Source organism: Sphaerodactylus townsendi, unplaced genomic scaffold (genome assembly GCF_021028975.2).
Source record: "Sphaerodactylus townsendi isolate TG3544 unplaced genomic scaffold, MPM_Stown_v2.3 scaffold_18, whole genome shotgun sequence".
NCBI lineage: Eukaryota > Metazoa > Chordata > Lepidosauria > Squamata > Sphaerodactylidae > Sphaerodactylus > Sphaerodactylus townsendi.
The window spans coordinates 2,662,705-2,669,024 of NW_025950341.1; positions in this window are offsets into that span (position 1 = coordinate 2,662,705).

A 6,320-nucleotide genomic window follows, 5' to 3' on the forward strand; every position below is an offset into this window, starting at 1 on the left:
CATGAATTCCTTCCATTTTACTTTGGAGAAGTCAGCATTTAACACTGGATCATAGGGCCATTTCAAGACATTTTATCACCCCAAGCAAGGTACTATTTATTGTATTAGCTATTAACTGGGGCTTAAACAGAAGATGACACATTTCACACCTGGAACTGGTATTAAAGTAGATTAATATAATTAGGATGATTGCATTACCACCCATTATGGTGATTGAATTTTTGAATTTTGCAAACTATTTCATGGTGAGGCAGTGACGTTCAAAATTTTTCCCTTTATAACCAAATCTGTCACCATGACAAGGTTGTCATTTGGAGAAAAATATCCTGTCCCTTTGAAAGCTTATGCTACAATAGATCTGTCTTTCAGGGGTGTCTTTTCGGTTTTGTTAAAATGGACTAACATGGTGTGATGGACAGCTGCATTCCAAGGAGTTGTCCCAGGTGAATGACAGAATTCTGAGAGTGGCAATTAGAACTCTGATATTTAAGAACTGACAGCTGACTAGGAGAGAAGTTAACCAAGTTTGGAAACAGCTGTGTAAATTGTAAGCTGTCTGCTGGAGGATTTTCTCCTCAAAGAGTCAAAAGGATTTTTGGATCAGGACAAGATCCACAATCAGTTATACAAAGAAAACAGCTCTAAAGTTTACAGAGTGGGTCTGAAGAGTTTAATAGGAGTTAGTCTGTGAAAAGAGTGATTACTGGCCAGTTTAAGAGAGAAACTGGGAGGTGGGTTAATGTTCTTAATTCCTACAAGTAAAGAAACTCCTTAACTCCTACATGTAAAAGAAAACTTAAGTTTAAGAAACAAACCAGAGACTGCCAAGAAAAAGCCCTGTCAGTACAAAATACAGATTTAAACACTTATATGTGACTGGTTGTGGTGGGTTTTCTGGGCTGTGTGGCCATGGTCTGGTGGATCTTGTTCCTAACGTTTCGCCTGCATCTGTGGCTGGCATCTTCAGAGGTGTATCATAGAGGGAACTTCCCTCTGTGATACACCTCTGAAGATGCCAGCCACAGATGCAGGCGAAACATTAGGAACAAGATCCACCAGACCATGGCCACACAGCCCAGAAAACCCACCACAACCAGTTGAATCCGGCCATGAAAGCCTTCAACAATACTTATGTGTAAACCTTTGATATATTTACAAGTATATTTCTTGAACTAACCATTTCAGTTCTCAGTTCTGTTATTCTGTAGCATTTACATTTCCTGTTATAAATAACTTGCTAACCTGACTTTTAAAATCCCCAAAAAGAGATAAATAAAACTAATTTCAGGTTGTGTTTTTAAAAGCTGCTTGAGGGTCAAAAATATTTTGGACCATCTTATTGTCTAAAATAACCCCTTCCATCATGAACACCCTTCTGGGATTACTTTGTGCTTAAAGTAAGCTGAGCCCAGAAGTCTGTTTTCAGCACTGGGTCTAAATCTTGGGAGAAAAAGTATCTCTGAGCATGCACAGAATGCCTTCCCTCACTACTTAATACCTACTGCCTCCCCACACACTTAACAAACCAAGAGCAGGCTCTTTCTCTGTGTCACAGACAGAAACACATCTTACCATGACATGCCTCTTTAGATGCTGGCCATAGGTGTGGGCAGATTGTTAGGACAAAAACTATCAGACCACAGCCACACAGCCGGGAAAACCTGCAACAAGCAGTTGATTCCAGCCGTGACAGTCTTCAACAATGCAAGAGCAGGCTACCTCTTGACACAAGCAGGATTTTCAGATATAAAGACTGACCCTGCAACCCCTTATCTCTGGGGGTGAGGAACTCCGCTCCTGTTTTTCTCTCCCCAGTTTTGTCAACTTTTAGCCACTTACAACATAAAGATGTATTTTTAAAAAAACAACAGAACAGCACAAGAAACAATCTCATTAAAAAAAAAAACCACCGGTTTTGATACAGACTTTGATACGGACAAGAATGAAGAAAGCCTTTCCTTACCCCACATCTTTACTCTTCTAAGTTTCCACTGCAGTCCTTGGCTAACAATCCTCAATTAGAGTGGGCTAGTATTACACACAACCAATAGTAAATGCCTCCACTTTGCATTTAACATTGATGTTGCTGGGATGAAAGGAGGCATATATTTTATGCTTGCTTCTTTACGTGTCTTATTTCCTTAATTATATGATCAACAATGGGGGGTGATGTTATCAGTGCAACGCGACTGATTTCAAATTAAAGGGTCAGCTTTTGTTATAAGTCCAGACACAGAGCAAAAGGGGAGGCTGTTGCTTTAAAAAGCATAGAGGAGACCCTTGTGCTGGCCAGATTAGCCCTTCCTAATGGAAAAGGGTGGAAGTAGAAGCTATCAAAGGGACACTGTAGCTGTTGGGCGGTGGGATGGTCCACATTATACCATCCCCACCTATTTGCTTATGCGGCATGCGCAGACCACCAGTCCTGGTTACAGGTTTCTTCCTAAGAGCCAGTGTGGCATAGTGGTTGAGAAGGTGAACTCTAATATGCGGAAACGGGTTTGATTCTCCGCTCTGCCACTTGAGCTGTGGAGGCTTGTCTGGTGAATCAGATTAGCTTGTGCACTCCAACACATGCCAGCTGGGTGACCTTGGGCTAGCCACAGTTCTTCAGAGCTCTTTCAGCCCCACTTACCTCACAGGGTGTTTGCTGTGAGGGGGGAAGAGAAAGGAGAATGTAAGCCCCTTTGAGTGTCTTACAGGAGAGAAAGGGGGGGATATAAATTCAAACTCTTCTTCTTCCATGTCTTTGTGGGTTTAAATCACCACTAATATTCTGCTATAGAAACTGGGGGGGAAATGTCTGATGTTACATAGCAAGTTCAAAGTGAGGGGAGACTACAAATACCTGCAAGGATCAGACACATTTAACATAGGGGGGATTCACACCAAAACAGGTTTACTACTGTATATAAGCATAAGCATAAGCATAAGCATAAGCATAAGCATTTTATTGTCATTGTGCACGCACAACGAAATTTACAGCAGCATTCCTCGATGCACACAATTTCAGACTCATACAATTTCAGACTCATGCAATTTCATGCAATTTATATTAACATTTCTCTGCCCTAAAAAAACTGAAACATTATTTTAAAAAAATGAAAGCTGTGATTTTTTTAATATGACTCAGTAAGCAGAAAAAAAAGGACGTTCTACAGAAATTTAAACCGTTTGAATGAGAAAGGTCCTGCTAGTGTTATCTCACTGGCCACACCAAACTTGAATTCAAACAGCTGAGAAAACTGTATATTCCAATCCCTTAGCTCCAAGTCTTCCTTTGGATCACCTCCCACTTCTGAGCTTGTAAAATAAGAAGTCTTTGTACTTGAAAAAATGCCTGTGTGGTCCTTGGTCACTGGAGAACCTTTTTAATGGATTTTTTTTAAAAAAACAAACAAATTATATTAGCTGCTTCTGAGAGGCTTTCCCTCACAAAAAAAAATCCCAGCAAGAAATGCCAAGATACATTTTGAAAGTAAGACCTACCTTTAGACGGAGTTGCTGCAAGGCTTGGAGAAGAATGTCCTGTCCTTTTAACGGAGCTTAATTTGTGGAAATAGGCAGCTGAAACGTTTCATGGCATGGAAGTAAATAACATCCCATTAACCCTCTCTAAAAGGGTTAGGATTTTTTTCTCCAAACCAACTGGCAAAATTGCCCCCAAGAGAGGAAAGTCTGGATTTATACCTTGCCTTTCTCTACTGTAAGGAGGCTCAAGACAATTTACAAACTCCTTCCCTTCCTCTCTCCACAACAGACACCTTGTGAGGTAGGTGAGGCTGAGAGAGTTCTGAGAGAACTGTGACTAGCCCAGGGGTAGGGAACCTGTGGCTCTCCAGATGTTCAGGAACTACAATTCCCATCAGCCCCTGTCAGCATGGCCAATTGGCCATGCTGGCAGAGGCTGATGGGAATTGTAGTACCTGAACATCTGGAGAGCCGCAGGTTCCCTACCCCTGGACTAGCCCAAGGTCAAACAGAATGTTTTTGTGTAGGAGTGAGGAAACAAATCTAGTTCACCAGATGAGAGTCGACGCTCATGTGGGTGAGTGGGGAATCAAACCCACTTCTCCAGATTAGAATCTACCTGCTCTTAATACTACACCATGCTTGGGTGCTGTGTGGTTTCCGGGCTGTATGGCCGTGTTCTAGCAGCATTCTCTCCTGACGTTTCGCCTGCGTCTGTGGCTGGCATCTTCAGAGGATCTGATGTTGGGAAAGCAAGTGGAGTATATATCTGTTGGAGTGTCCAGGGTGGGTGGGGAAACCTTGTCTGTGAGTAACGAAGGCGGCAACCAGGTCAATAGTTGAGGGCATCTGAATAGAAGTATGAGTAACAATGAAGACTATAGCCTGGGAGTAACCCTGTAGTAGCAAATAGTAGTAGTAACTCTGTAATAGCAAATTTTTATATGGAACATTTTGAGAAACAAGCCCTGAAAACAGCACCAAAAAAGCCCACCATATGGTTCCGTTATGTGGATGACACATTCACCATTTGGAGCCACGGAGAAGAAGAACTAAACAAGTTCCTGGACCATATCAACAGGATCCACCCAAACATCCAATTTACTATGGAGAAAGAAAATGAAGGAAAACTGCCATTTTTAGATGTTTTAGTCATCCGCAAACCAAACCAGCAATTGGGACACACAGTATACAGAAAACCTACTCACACAGACAGATATCTACACAAAAACTCCAATCACCATCCAGGGCAAAAAAGGAGCACCATAAAAACTTTGGTACATCGCGCACACAGAATCTGTGAACCTCACCTCCTACAAGATGAATTGAATCACCTAAACAGGGCTGTACAGGCTAATGGTTACTCTAATACAGAAATCAGAAGGGCTGCAAGACCAAGAACAAGCCACATGAACAAAGATAAAGAGCCATCTAGAGGGAAGGTGTTCTTACCATACATCAAGGGAACCACTGATCGCTAGGGAAAACTGATGAAGAAGCACAACCTACAAACAATCTACAGACCCACTAAGAAAATTCAACAGATGCTACGCTCAGCAAAGGATAAGAGGGATCCTTTAGCTACTGCAGGAGTCTATCGTGATACCATGCAGCTGTGGACAAGTCTACATAGGAACCACCAAACGCAGCGACAGACACGTGACAAAGAACACGAAAAGGCACTGCAGACTATTTCAGCCAGAAAAATCAGCAATAGCAGAACACATGATAAACCAACCTGGACATAGAATATTATTTGCCAAAACTGAAAATCTGGACCACTCTGTAAGCCACAACGCCCGACTACACAGCGAAGCAATTGAAATCCATAAGCACATGGACAATTTTAACAGGAAGGAAGAAACTATGAAAATGGACAGAACTTGGCTGCCAGTGTTGAAAAAATACTAGGGTCAAGACTGTGTCAAACCAGCTCCACACAAACATAGGATGACCATAGACAAAAGAAACAAAGGCCAGGATACTTCTATTCAGATGCTCCCACCAGTGACCTTGCTATCTACAGGGTTACTCCCAGGCTATAGTCTTCATTGTTACTCATACTTCTATTCAGATGCCCTCAACTATTGACCTGGTTGCCTTCTTTGTTACTCACAGACAAGGTTTCCCCACCCACCCTGGACACTCCAACAGATATATACTCCACTTGCTTTCCCAACATCAGATCCTCTGAAGATGCCAGCCACAGATGCAGGCGAAACGTCAGGAGAGAATGCTGCTAGAACACGGCCATACAGCCCGGAAACCACACAGCACCCAAGTGATTCCGGCCGTGAAAGCCTTCGACACTACACCATGCTGTTGTAGTGGGTGAAATCTCATAAGCTGTGGGTTCATACAACACTCTAATATCCTCCAGGATATTTAGCATTGAACAGACAAGGATAATGCAAGAATTTGAAAAACACGTCCCTATATTTCATGCCTCAGTAAACCTGAAAGACAACACGTGATTAGCTACCATACAGAAAAGAGACCAATCAGAATAAAGCTCAGGACTGGGGTATGCAACAGGAAGACACAACTTTATGCATCATTGTGTACATCATTGTACTGTTTTCTCCCATGCAAACAGAGGCCTGAGAATGGCCAAAGGCAGTAATTCTCAAACTTTCTGAAGTGGAACCTTCTTCCAAATTTACTGATGCTTTTAGGATTCACTTGCAAAGTAACTCCATGTTCCTTTTCCCCTCATAAAACACAGGAATCTCACACCAGTGGTCTTTTTACACAGAGGGCTCCCCACAGTTTGGGGGTTGACTCTCAGCAGTTCCCCCCACAAAACTTCCTCACACACTTGTTGTTGGTTATCCCTTGCGGGTTGTTCC